Raw genomic sequence first — 15,211 nt, forward strand, 5'->3', positions numbered from 1 at the left:
AATCACATCTCCAACGTATTTCAGACCTCCAGCAGGGAGGTGGCGCACTAGTCTCCAAGGCCAAGAATGTTCACACAAACCCTTTAACAGAAAGGCTAAGCTCTGGGCTGTGCTATTCATCTGTTCAGACACAGAATTCTGTACACATGACTCTCTGACATGCAACCTTAGGCAAGGTCTACCTTCTCTCATGTGTCGAACCAAAGCAATCTGTCTCACAGAGGTAGAGTGACTAGTGGGATACAGCTCAAGTATTTAGTACTAATGCAGAGTCCAGCATAGTGCATGGGCTCAAGAAAAGGTACTTTCCATTCTTTCACAAGGAAGGCAGCCTAAATACCCAATTACAGTAAACTGAGTTTCAACTTCAGACTCTTGGTTCCCTTCTCACAGCCTTTCAGAACCACAAAAGTACATACAACAAATGAAATGCATCCATTGTAGTACAAAGTTGCTGGGAGTGTGTGTGTGTGTGCAAACTTCTAAAAAAGTCCCACTCATGTCTGAGTTTCTAAAAGAATCAGAATCAGAAAATAAATAATCCACAGATAAAATATGCTGATTACCATGAAGGTGAGGGGAAATATTTTTATTTCTCAGAGATGAGGGAAAGGCTGAGCATGAATTTAAAATTGTCAATGCACACTCTTACTGATGACGATAGTGCATACCTCGTCACCAAGACCAAAGACTAAGCAATAGAACCATCCAACAAAACCGAAGAAGATGTAGTAGTTACATTTGGGAATAACCCAAAATATGACAGAGTATGGCATGTCACAAGGGGGACAACCATATGCCACATGAGTACAAAGAACAGGAAGTCACTTCTCAGCAAGGGGAGCACAAAGGACCTGATGCAAGTGAACAGTGAGTCTAGGGCCTGCCAGACTTTGGCGATTCTAACACCCGGGGATGGGTCAAAGCCAACATTGCAGGCAAAGGGGAAAACACTCTCACCAAGTCAGCCCATGGAAAGAGGCCATCCCACACAGCACCTGGGTGCTGGGCTCATCTGCTGGACTCCATCGAATGCTTTCTGCGCTGCTTGCTTAGTTATATGGGACAAGTTACTCAACTTCAAGTCCATTTTCTGCCCTGGGAAAGGGGAAGGGTGACAGCCACCTCTAAGGGCTAGGAAGGCAATCAGGAAATAAAGTAGTACTTAGGCTCCACTTAGCAATACATGTCCAGTAACTTGCAGGGGCTACTATTCTCATCCCATTATCACACAGGAGCTGTCCCTTCTAAAGACTAAAGTTGCCTCTGAGGAAAATTTTTACGTGTGGCTCAGGGAAGCTTGCTAGAACAATTCTTAGCCTATGCCTTGCGTCAGAAACAGAGGATGATGCATCGTGCTCTGTTCCACATAGGCTAGGGAGAGCCTATCCACTACAACATGAAAACAGACACCAAAGCCTCTCCCAGCAAGATCCCACTTTGTCATCTGCTTTACAATTCTACGTTCTAGGGAGAGGCTTAGACTAACCAGAATAATGACAGTGTCATGCTGGGGTTCGTTGAGTTTTCTTATTTATCAAGCATTAATAGAAAAGCAATTTGTCCTCACTCATTAAAAAAAAAACAAACCTTAAATCCATGTGTATCCCTTGCCTCATAACATGCTGTGTGACTGTAATATAATCTATCTTTGATGAATTAAGAATTAGCAGTTTCCCAGGCCTACATATTTATGGAAGGTTCCACATAATTGCAGCTTTGTAAAACTGGAGCCAGACTGACTGCAAAAGCAAGCTGATGGGAGTGGGAGGCAATTTAAGACTAAGGCAGAAGACTGGGCCCTTCAAGTTAAACTTGATCATATTCTACCTAAGAAATACAATTTGTACTGTAGACACACAGATTCTCAAATAAGGCTTTTTGCAAAGCATGGCTGACCCTTACCATGAACATGCATTTTGATATTTTCTACTCTATTGTATTTCAATTTTTAAAAGGGTTGGTCATGACCTACTAAATTGATCTTAGCAACCACAGTCTGAAAAGCCATTTTTATAGGTAACAATTAGAGTGTACCACAGGGGGGCCCTGCCTTGTGGTTTCTGGAGAAAGTTTTGTAGGGTGAAGGAGCTAATTCACTAGACATCCAACCAAAACCTCAGCAGCCTAAGGGCTGTAGCATTTCACCAGACTTGAGGAGTCAATAGGTGGAGCTATGGCTCTCACAGGTGCAGTTCTAGGGAGATGCTTCTTCTTTCCCCCAATTTACAGAGTTAGCCAGGAACCCATCCCACACCCTACAAACAAGTATGCAAAATGGGAGGTCATTGACAAGCCAGTCAGAGGTAGACAGCTGGCTGTAGGAGACTAGGGCAGTCCGGCTACCTCAAGGGGCCTTATAACATCCCCCCAAATGGTTGTAGCCTTCAGCTACAGAATAAGCCAAAAAGCACTGCAATGTGCAGACATGCTTTTTTTTTCACTACTCAATTGTCACACATATCCGCGGGAATGCCAAGTGTAGCAGAGGCACTTCTCCACACACAAAAAAGCTTCTCTCTACGGGGACTCCATTGTGTCTCAGGTCACCTGTATTGCACAGTGCTACTCTCCAGTGCAAGGAAGCTCTGCACAACGAGGAACAAACTCTTGGCAACCACCCATTGTAGCAAATCACTGTGCACATGGAAAGATTTCCTATCAGAGGAGGCTTGCTGTCCTGTGAGGAAAGCTGGCTGTGTTTCAAGAGGCATCAGGAAGTAAAAAATAAGTTCAGCATTCCCAAAGCTAACTAAGCAGCTTGTGAAGGAAAAGTACTTCGGTACTCAGCCACCCTGTGGAACCAGTACTGAAGCAAAACACTGATTGCTATGACATTTCTAAGTCTACAACCAAGCACCCAAGATGATATACTTCTTAGGCTAAACCAGACTTGAACAGGGAAAATGGAAACCAACTGGAAAAGGAGTCTTGGAGGATGCAAAGAACTGTCACAGTGCATGAAGTTCAAGTGACATGAGAATAACTGCATTCCCAGGAACATGCAGGTCATAGAAATTACAGTGTTCATGGAATTTTACAGGAAGGAAATCTGCCCATTAGAACATCCCGAGTCCAGTTTGTAAGACACCAAAAAGCAACTATAAATTGAAACCCCACCAGGAGACAGGAACTGCTAGTGTAGGACCCATGACCAGGAAGCAACAGGGAGTGTGGACAAGGGGTCATTTCTTTGAGCCACATGCTTTAGAACATTTTGGCTGCTTTCATGAAAACTTCTTCAGTAGTCATATAGTTTTACTAGCTCAATTGTAGCCAACCCCTTACACTAACTTTGCCAGTCATAAAGATGGTTACCCTGGCTCCCCCAGCCTTGCCCGACACTCCAGGTGCCTCAGCACTGTCCTTTACTACTGGTATCATCTTTGACCTCTACCCCCACATTTCCCATGGTGCTCAACTCTTTTGAGCAGTTCTCATCTGAACCTGATCTTGGGTATTGCGTTAGCAGCCTCACTGATTTGCAGTATAAGGCATCTTATTGAAAACAGGAACGTGTGTTAGGAACAGAGCGTAACTTTTAATTTAAAACTTTTCTATTTGAGCAGAGAGTGAGTGATAATATTCTATGTCAGAGTAATGGTTACAAAACTATTGAAGCAAGCTAGTGGGGGCTGTTAGGAACTTTTAAAAAAAATGTGCTAGAAAAATTATCCAGAAAGGGAATCCAGGAGCAAATTTCTTAGAGTGCTCCTCATAAGGTAAGGCATTCAGTGTGCCCCTTCCCCCCACCCCCAAGCTCAAACACAGTGGCCATGCAGAACCACACCATGCCTCGCCTGGAAAGGACCACACAGCTAGTGTAACTATGTTTGAGTAAATAGGCTTTGTGGGTGTGTTGGAGTCCCACTCTTCAATTTTCTATTATAGAATCTGGCTTGGTTTCCTCATCTGTTAAATGCAGATAACACCACTGCCCTTTTCACAATGTTGCACTAAGAACTAAAGAAAGTAACACACAGTGTGTAGGGCACATACTAAGCAGTTAAGAGACACTAAGTATAATTGTTACCTTAGATCATTCTAGAGTTTACCATCTTTCCTTTCTTTTTGGCAAGGGCATTCGTAAAAACAAACAAACAAACAAAATACTATTAATTCTCAAAAACAGAGATGGGAAATGGTGTCTCTTTCTGGAGAAACTTAAGCAGAGGCCAATATCACCTTCCCCAGGAAATGGAATACAGACTATCCTTTTAGGTTTTGTGTGTGTGTGTGTGTGTGTGTGTGTGTGTGTGTGTGTGTGTGTGTGTATGTGTTACATCTCTGTCCCTGCAAATCTTGACTGGGTTGAACAGAAGACACTTCATAAAATTTTTCTTCGTTCAAAGACACCCAATCAGTACTAGAATATTCTTGAACTCAAAAGAAAGTAGAAAATTCAAACTAAATCTTGGGATGTGTTTCCTTTAAAATTAGTTTAAAATTGATTTCATTGACTGAACTAACTAGCTTTTTTTTCTTCTAATCTTAAGAGTTCCAGGTAAAGAAAGGTATAATTAATTTCCACGGAGGGAAGTCATGAGTCATAGAAGCACCTCCCAAATACGCATGTGTCTGTTGAACAGAGAGAAGCAGCAGTCTGCCAAGGTTGCAATGGAGTGTGGACACAGTTCAGGCAGGCAGCAAGCAGTCAAGCACACAGCCTGGCAGTTCACCAGGGAGTCATAACCAAGCCTATGCCCCTGGCTAAGGGGTCACATCCTGTTTCCCTGGTTGGCCTTTGCCTCAGAGAAGTTTCCTCACCCTTGCAGTAGGAGGAAGGGCTTACTTCCTGGATGGCTCCTGACCCTCTGGGCAAGAGCAGCTGGAGGACAGAAACAGATGGGGAAAGTCCAAGTGCACTTGAGTTGCTATTTCTGGATGTTCCTGAGAGGCCGTACAGAAGTTTCAGGGGACCATGGGGAGACTGCAGAGCGCTGTCAGCACAGGTGGGCACCCTCATGAAGCAAAGGGGACAAGGATTAAGGGCAAGTCCGAGTTTCGAGACTGAGGTTGCAAAGCAGGTACAGTCATGGGTAATGCTGTGATAATGGGTCTGCCCCACAAAACACAGATGAGGAGAAACACAGTCCTGACAGAGGAACAAGGTGACAGCCAAGGCACAGAAACCAGGGATGCTGGTTCTGTTTTCAATCAACTGCCAGACGGAGCTCTAAAATAATGTGGACAAATCTTTTACAAAAGCCTGCAATTATTCACAAGCATATGGGTGTGGTAGAATGATAGACTACTTGACGATGTTTATTTTTAAAGTCTTCCACAGGTCAGCCAAAGGCTTAGATTATTAAGGATGGGTGGCAGTTTGCCTTTTTCCGCACCCCTTCTCAATATAGATACCCAGCATATCCTTTCTTATCAGCTGCTTCTCCTCATGGATCTTTCCATCAGTTACTCTTCATTGCATTACATTAAGCACTACATTAAGGACTACATTACACTACATTAAGGACTATCCTTTTATACATATTTAAGAAGCAAGTTGCCCTTGAACCTTTTTACCCTAATTAACTATGTAAAGATTGTCAAAAATATAATTTAAAAAAAACAGGCAAGCTAATTCAAATTGGAAATGAGAATGACAGATTACAAAAATGTCCATTTGTAAATTCTCAAGCATCTCCCACCGTGAACTAGGATTATAATACTATGGTACTAGGAATTTAGTACTATTGTACTAGGATTATAGTACTATACTCTTCTGTTAATCTTCTACTAATCTGAATGAATAGTTTGAAACAGGTGTCTAGCAGAGACCTCAAGTACAGTACAAGGCTGTGGTTAACAAAATTGTAAATGAAATCCAATTTACAAATCGGTGGATATCACCTTAGAAGTTACTAAAACAAGCAATGTAAAAACAAATAGAAACATAACATACAGGTAGTTTTTACCACTGCCCACAGCAGCATAAGCACAGTTGCAGGGAGGGAACGTCCAATTAAGAAAACAAGGAGTGAGACAGACACAAGAGAAAGATGATAAAGCGGCACAGCCCGAGGGAAGGCCACTTCTCTAAGAAAGAAAGGTCAGCCCAGAAAGCATGAGGCCTCAACCTTTCATTGAACTCTTTGGGGGGTTAAATTATAGGGATTCATGAGGTACAATATGTCCCATATTAATGTTAAGCAGCCCATGCCTGGTGATCAGTAAGCAACAGGGTGGCCCAGGTACGGAAGTCAGTCTGTGACTGTCTCAACCTTATCTTAAAGCACACAGTCCTGTGGCTTTGGACCACTGCCCAACTGCAGACCCCTTGTCCCCCGGCTTCAACCTTGGTCAGGTACTTTTGCCCACCTGTGGACCATTGTCTGCAGAGTTTGACCTTGGTCTCTGGCACCTGTACTTTGTGAACTCAAAAATCCAGGCAAAGTCATCCTTGTTCTTCTGTATCAAGTCATGCTGTTCTTCTTTTGCAAGCAGCCTGCACTATTCCTTCTATGGTCTACTTTATCCAAATTGAGAAAGCACTTGGAAACATAAAATAAAATTTAAGAAACCAAAAGGTATGAACTCACAAAGATGTGCACTAGCCATATAAACTCAATATTAAGCTAGCTTTGACGTGAACAAAGCATCTAAATTCCACAGCTAAGATTAAAAAGTCAAAGTGCTTCTTTGCAAATGTGTAGGCTGAAAAAATGCTCATTATGTCAACTAATTACATTTACTTGGAAATGTAACTACATTCCTGCTTCAGCCAATAGTCCATGTGCCAACCAGTTAACGAACTTTTTATATAACAATTATGTCACTGAATTAATTGGAGCCATGCATAAAAATTAAAACTAATATTGTCCGTACAAAAATTTATGCAAAATACTAATTGTTGAACAAGCTTCCTCAGGGCCAATATCTGGCATTACTTAATTTCTTAAGGCCTTAATCAAAGTATGTGTTCATTAATTACCTGATGGCTGGATCAATTAGGAAGATCAGCTCATTAGTAGAAAAAGTAAAATCTTCTCCCTGACATACAGCTTAAATTGAGTTGCCTTCAGCACTAGGAAAGCCTTATGGACGTCTATAAATATCTGAAAGATTTATCATATGCAAGCACAAGTAAGCTTACACTGCTTTGTTCCCTAGGGCAAAATCAAGACCAAAAGAAGACATGTTGCAAGAACACAAATTTTAAAAATATTCCTAGCAAGTAACTCTGTGTCACATCACATCAGATTACTTGGGGATTACGTGCTTCTTGCTTCTGGAGCTCTGATGCTCTTGAAGCAAGAAAGTGGCCAGAGAGGCTGCTGCCATTGATGAACTGAACCAGATGACCTCCAGTCTGCTCTCACTGGATGGTCAGCACATATTCTCCTCACGTTTACCTTTAATAGCTTTTCTTTCTTCTTTATCAGTGTTCTGATTTGTATGCTTAAGTCTTCTAATGTTAACTCACATCGTATCAAGGATACTGTGATATCCATAAGCATCCTCTATCTGGATATAGTCATAGGGCGTAGTCCTCACCATCAGGACTGACTGAGGAGCTGGGGTTGTGGTACTTCAGGTTAAACTGCCTCCTGCAATACCAGAATCCCATATGAGTGCTACTCTGAACCCTGGGTGCCCTGCTTCTCATCCAGCTCCCTACTGGTGCATTCTGGGAGGCAACAAATGATAATCCAAGCATTTGGGTTCCTCCAAGCCATGTAGAAGACTCAACTGGAGTTCTAGGCTCATGGCTTTGGCCCAGCCTGAACATTGTAGCCCAATTTGGCAAGTGAACTGGTGGATGGAAGATAACTGTTTCTACATCTTTCTCTGTACCTCTACCTTTCAAATACTTTCAGATTAATATTTCTTAGGAGAAGCCTGTGTATTTGGTACATTTAATGGTTTTTTAATAAAGGGAACAGATTTCATGTACTTCATTGCATGAAGTTTAAAGAATGTAATTATTTCCCACTCTATCCTCCATCCTCTTTTCTTCTTGTTCTTTTAATTTTTGCAATGACATACTTTCACTTTATAATCACAAGCTTAACCCTGAACTAAATAAAGAATTCAACAAAAAAAAGTACAAAAAACACTGTTCCTCAGGAGTATAGACAAGGGCAATAAACAATACTCAAATCTCAAAATGTCAACTTCATTCATATACATTCTTTTTTCTTCTATTCTGTATATTAGCCACCACCAGAGAAAACTCAATCTTTGCTTGAAACTGGTTTACTTCACTAACCAAAATGGTCTCCTATTGCATCCATTCAGTGGTAAAAGACAACATTTCATTCTTTTTTTTTATAGCTCCGTGTACTCCACCATGTATATATACCACAAATTCTTGATCCAGTCATCAGGTGATGGACACCTTGGTTGAATCCATACATCATTATTGCGAATTGAGCTGCTTGAAAAATGAGGTGTAAACATAACTCATACGCAGATTTCATTTCTCTTTGGTAAGTTCCCAGGAATAGGATGACTTAGTTGTATAGATCAGTTTTCAAAATAAGCCATCGACTTGGTTTTCAAAATTCATTTAATATAAACATGGTTGCAGAACAGAGAGACGTATCCAATATGTATTTTCCTCTAGAAACAATTATACATTTGACAAAAAATCATAAACTTCAGTACATGGTGTTACTTCATACTACATGAAGGAGTCTACCATTATTCAAAACTGATTTGTAACTTTGCTATGTTTCTCCTATAAATAAATAAATTGGCAATTTACAAGTAACTACAGTAAAATGGGAAAATTAAAGTTATCATTGTTCCTTTCTCCTGGACATCATTATTCACCTTTTTTAAAAGGCCTCGTTCTTCTCAGGCATGGCTGTAAAAATTCTGTCACTCCCAGAGCACAAGACCCTAAATTGGAAATCAAATTCATCCCAGTCTTAATTATACAAATACCAGGTCCAGAACCCAAAGAAAAAAATCACACCACTGAGATCACAATGGATTGGTTTCCAGCATTTACAAAGCTCTAAAGGCATTGCTATTACTGTAGAACAGCAAATACTAAATGGAGCTGATATCTAAAATGAAACAAGTTTTAAATGAGGGAAGGCCTCTGTGAAGTCCAAATTCCTGACACTTCTACATACATATGTGCTGTGCCAGCCACCTTTCATGGCAACATAAATCTTCAGGTCAGAGGAACATTAAGCTTGAACAAGCTCTTATGTTCTTAAATATTTTGGCCCCAGGTTATCATATCATCATGTCCTTTTTCATAAGCATAACTCTGACATAGCTGTCTAATCACATGCAAGCATCCACAAAACATTGACCGTCATAGCACCAAGGCTGAACACTTCTGCTTGGCTTGGCCATTCCAAAGTTCTTGGGAAACAGTGGTGCTTCTTCACAATTTTTTCTCCAGTGTCACTCAAACAGCAACAAAGTGCTGAAGACTAATCCAGTGAACAGTGTGGTAATTATGGACACAACATAAGCACTGCAAGCACCCTGTAACAAATTTAACCAAGATGCTACTACGAACAGCAAAAATAAAACAATAAAACCTACAAGAACTCTGTTGGAAGATTCCTAAACCTCTTTTTTTTTTCATCCTCAGGCAATATTTTATTGAGCCATAATTATTGTATGCATCTAGATGTCAGAATATGATCATTTGCTACATGTATACATCATATAATGATCAAGTCAGGGTAAGTAGCATTTCTATGTCCTTCAACATTTATCATCACAAAGGAAAGTTCTAATGTTGTATAGCACAGTGTGGTGAGTACACTTCAGAAAAGTTACTATTTTTTTCTTCTTTCTTAATTTTTTTTATTATTATTATCACGTTATGATACAGTTCCATAGACCCTGGGATTTCCCTTACTCCTTCTCCAAATCCCCCCCCATGGAGCTCCCCTATATTAATATTATAGTATAGTTCTTCATACATAGTCATATGTCCACCATTACGGACATGGACAATGGCAAAATTCAACATCCTATTATCAATATATACTTAACAGTTTCATTTGGAGTCCATCTTTGATCTGGAAGTATAGATGCATAATGCTCTGTATCCTCACATCTGGATATGATAGTCTCCATTACACAGTAACTATATACAAAGCTTAAATGAAAAGCCAACAAAGTCAACAACAGGAAGAAAAATAGAAATTTACAATAGCATAAAGTTAATAACATGATACTGGGCATGATAATCTCCATTATATAGTTACTATATATCCCCTTAAATGAAAAGCAACAAAACAAAATAAACAACAGGAAGAAAAAAAGAAATTAAAAACAACATGAAGTTAAATAACATGCTACTGAATGACTAATGTATTGCTGAAGAAATGAAAATCAAGAATATTGAAGAGGGCCTGGCATGATGGCCTAGCAGTGGCTAAAGTCCTCGCCTTGAACACCCCAGGATCCCATATGGGCACCGGTTCTAATCCTGGCAGCTCCACTTCCCATCCAGCTCCCTGCCTGTGGCCTGGGAAGGCAGTCGAGGATGGCCCAAAGCTTTGGGATCCTGCACCCATGTGGGAAACCCGGAGGAGGTTCCCGGTTCCTGGCTTCCGATCAGCACAGCACCGGCCGTTGCGGCTCACTTGTGGAGTGAAACAACGCACAGAAGATCTTCGTCTCTGTCTCCTCCTCTCTGTATATCTGACTTTGTAACAAAATAAATAAATCTTTAAAAAAATAGAATATTGGAGAAAATGATGCTACCATAGGATCTATGAATCAATGAAGAATTTAATGAGAAAGAAAATGTTTTGAAGAGATGAAACTAAAAAAATCCATAAGATATAGTTTCTGCTGATCTTTGTTGGTGATATGTCTCCTGTAGGCAACAAAGATTTGTTTTTTTAAATCCAGTCAACTAATCTGACATCTGATTGATGAGTTTAAGCCATTTACATTAAGGGTTAATATGAATGGGCGGTAATTTGATCCTGTCATTTTAGCAATGTTATTGTTAAAATAACATTGTCTGTGTTATTTTACTGGGATGTTCTTCACACTTGGCTTTGGTTTTGGTGGGTGCTATTCCTCTTCTTTGTCAAGAGAACATCTTTAAGTATCATTTGTAGGACAGGTTTGGCAGAGGCATATTCTTTCAACTTTCTTTGTTGTGGAAGAATTTTATTTAATTTTCAAATATAAAGAAAACCTTTGCTGGATACATTATCTGGGGCTGACAATCTCTTGCTTTTAGAATCTGGAATATGTAGCTCCATCTTCCTCTGACCTCTAGAATTTCCTGAGAGGTCAATTGTGAGTCCAACTGCCATTCCTGTATAGGTCAACTCGTTTTTTCATTCACGCGCACATTTAAGGATCTTTTCCTTATGTTAGATTGAAGAGCTTGATTATCATGTGCCATGGTGAAGATCGCTTTCGGTCAACCCTGTTGGGTGTTCTGTGCCCTTCCTGGATGTTGTTTCCAAATTCCTTCTCTAGATTCAGGAAATTCTCCCTTATTGTTTCATTGAGTACATTTTTTTTTAAAGATTTTATTTTTATTTTATCACAAAGTAAGATATACAGAGAGGAGGAGAGACAGAGAGGAAGATCTTCCGTCCACTGATTCACTCCCCAAGTGTGCACAATGGCCGTTACTGTGCCCATCTGAAGCGAGGAACCAGGAACCTCTTCCAGGTCTCCCACAGGGGTGCAGGGTTTCAAAGCTTTGGGCAGTCCTCGATTGCTTTCCCAGGCCACAAGCAGGGAGCTGGATGGGAAGTGGAGCTGCCAGGATTAGAAACGGTGCCCATATGGGATCCCGGGGCATTCAAGGTGAGGGCTTTAGCCACTAGGCCACGCTGCCAGGCCACGCTGCCAGGCCCATTGAGTACATTTTTTTTAAGGGTTATTTGTTTTTATTGGAAAGTCAGATATACAGATAAGAGAAGATCTTTAATCCGATGATTCACTCCTCAAGTGAACACAATGGCTGGAGCTGAACCAACCCAAAGCCAGGAGCCAGGGGCTTCTTCCAGGCCACATGCACATAGACTACTAAGCACATAGAATGCGGCCAGTACAAACTCAGATGTACTCTAAGTATAGAACACCCATTGGATTTCGGAGTATGAACCATAAAGAACACAAAGTATTTTAGGCATTTCATTTACCTTACTTGTTTGTTTGTTGTTGTTTTTTTTTTTAAAGATTTATTCATTTTATTACAGCCAGATATACAGAGAGGAGGAGAGACAGAGAGGAAGATCTTCCGTCCGATGATTCACTCCCCAAGTGAGCCGCAACGGGCCGATGTGCGCTGATCCGAAGCCGGGAACCAGGAACCTCTTCCGGGTCTGCCACGCGGGTGCAGTGTCCCAATGCATTGGGCCGTCCTCAACTGCTTTCCCAGGCCACAAGCAGGGAGCTGGATGGGAAGTGGAGCTGCCGGGATTAGAACCGGCGCCCATATGGGATCCTGGGGCTTTCAAGGTGAGGACTTTAGCCACTAGGCCACGCCGCCGGGCCCTTGTTTGTTTGTTTTTAATGTAGGTATTAGAACATTTAAAATCAGGTCACATTTATCTTTATCTTGAACAAAACTGTAAACCTTCCTTAAAAATGAATGGAGAATGGCACGCACCGGCCCGTTGCAGTCACTTGGGGAGTGAATCATCAGACGGAAGATCTCCCTCTCTGTCTCTCCTCCTCTCTGTACATCTGACTTTGTAATAAAATAAATAAATCTTTAAAAAAAATGGAGAAAAACATCTGAAATACACATCATGGCTCTTCACCACCTCTATATTAGCACAAGACCAAAAAGTATGTTAAGTCCTAAAACTTACTGGCCATTATGAATAGTTATAAAAACAGGTACCTTCCTGCCTTATACTAAATTTCTTAGGTTAAATGTTCCCATATTTATTGGGGAAGTAAATATAATTCCCCTCTTCCTGTTGCTAGCCCTGCATTCCAAGAAAGACACTATGCAGATGATCTAGAAAAATGGGTAGGGGCTACAGCAGAAAACAATTTGTGAATAAGAAACCCTGGTTCCAAGTCAAGAATGCCAGATTAATCATCTCCTCCATATGAAAAGCCTGTGCTAGGTATAAAGAAGCTCATCTTCTGTAAAGAAGGGTCCCCAAGCCGCCCTAACAGGTTGGCAGGCTTATTCCCCTTTTTCAGTCCATAGGGCTCTGCACAGGTTCTCACAATAAAGAGCTGAAGGTAGGGTCCTACATTGACCACCAGAAGACTTATAGTTAGGTGGAAGATACTGCACTCTAGAGGAGACATGCCGTACTACATGTTTTGGGTCCAACTCTTACGTTGGGGAAATCAACCATGTCATTTGTCCTAGTGTCAAAAACCACTCTGGTAGTCTCCTAAACATAAAACAATTTCCTTCTAGGAGACTTGCAGCTGAAAACATGGTTGCAATGGTAGGGATTTGAAACAGCTATACAGACTTCAGATGGTCATTTGCCTCCAATGTTCCTCCATGTGACTCATGGTTTTAGTTCACTTACTTGCATGCCTGGGACTCTGCTAGCTGTCAGCTCATCTGTCCCATGTCTTGAGCTGATCATTTACAAAATGGTCTTAGAACTATTACTTCATGGTTACCTAGCAATCTGAAAAGGTGTTAATATGACCACTTAGGAGAAAACTAAGGTCAAGAGAGTAAGTGGATGACACTTTCCTGTCAGAGGATACAGAGTGCCCACTTCCAATCCATCAGCTACCCACTGGAACTAATGTTTCTGCTGCTCTATCACAATCCTTGATTAGCTCCCCAGTTGTTTTTGATCATTCCTATATGTCAACTCTGTTAGTCTCTTCCGTTTCTCTTCCTTACCTACTTTCCTTATGCATGATAAACTTCCAAAGTGGCCCAGATTCTCCACAACTCCTTATAATTGTACCCTCTGTCATATAATTTCATTTACTCTGAATGGAACTGCTTGAATCAACATATTCACAAACCTGCCCTAAGCAGAGGTTTGAAAGGAGCTTGAACAACTGTGCTTCCTCTCATTCTTGCCCTCTGTCTTCACCAGGATAGTGCTGTCCCTGAGCAAATCCATATCCCAAGGAGATGAGTAGTGTACATACAGAGAAAGCGCTCTCTGCCGAGGCAGGTAGAGACTAGCTTACATTTAACACCCAGTTATAGGAGAAAACCCAACCAAGACAATCAGAGCCACTTCAATGACCCCCTCACTTGACCACAGAGACATGCATAATAAGCATTTAAGTTTGTAGTTCTGCAAGTTGATTGTTACACAACATTAATGTAGCAAGAGATAACTGATAAAACTCCCTGCCAAAAGCTTACCTTTGCAATTCAGTTCTTTTGTTAAGAAGCAGCCTCCTTTCCTCTCGATGTGCCCTTGAATTCTTGGTGCCCTCCAGAATCCAGATCTCCTCCAAGGCTACTGTGCCTTCTGTGGCCTTTTCTCCTTCAACCATTGCCACGAGGCACAGACGGCATCTTTCTCATGCCCCAGTGCAGCTTCCAGACCACTGCCCTTATACTGTCAAGTAGCCATCCTGCTGTCTCATGGTTAGACCATCTGGTAATACCATATACTACACTCTGTTTCCTCCTAAAAATGTCAAGTACTAAATCTTTCATACTTTTTAAAGGTGGATGGTTGGTGATTATACTCCCTATTTCATGCCCTAGCATTCAAGTTGACTTCTTGTTGCTGCCAGTCCTGAAATACCCCAGTGGCATAAGATCTTCACTTCCACTCCACACCTGCTATCTACTCCAGTGACCACAATTTGACATTTTCCAGCACCTGGAAACACTACACCTCCAGAAAAGTCCACTAAAACCACTCTCTGACTATACCCTCTGATTCTTCCAGCTCTTACTTCCTTAGTGGCACTGTATTTGTTCTTCAGGTACTCTATTATTTATTCTAAATCTGCCATGTCCTAGGTATAGTTTTAAGCACTGAACAAGTAACATAGTGAACAAGTAACACAGCCTTTGCAGGGATAACAATCATATGATTACCATTCTCAACAGATTTGTGAGAGTGATTGCTAGTGTCCCCTAGGTATCTCTTCTCATTGTCCAGCAAAGACTTTTTCAAAGTACTATTTCCTCATACTACCTGTTCTTCATAAAGTTCCCAAAGGTAACTTCTGCCTTACATAACACAAAGAAAACTGAAGATATTTGAAAAAAAATGACTCAACATTCTGTCACATTTTTTAGATTTATAGCTTTATAATAATAACAAATGATTGTTACACTGAAATCTACACACAT

At 41.0% G+C, this 15,211-nt stretch overlaps 1 protein-coding gene across 1 annotated transcript in view; it reads right to left on the bottom strand.

Moving 5' to 3' along the window:
- The window catches only part of TSPAN7 (tetraspanin 7), a 111,712-nt gene that overhangs the window by 41,518 nt on the left and 54,983 nt on the right, over positions 1-15,211 (bottom strand). The gene's annotated exons all lie outside the window — the stretch shown is intronic.

The sequence above is a fragment of the Ochotona princeps genome, chromosome X (assembly GCF_030435755.1).
Source record: "Ochotona princeps isolate mOchPri1 chromosome X, mOchPri1.hap1, whole genome shotgun sequence".
Taxonomy (NCBI): domain Eukaryota; kingdom Metazoa; phylum Chordata; class Mammalia; order Lagomorpha; family Ochotonidae; genus Ochotona; species Ochotona princeps.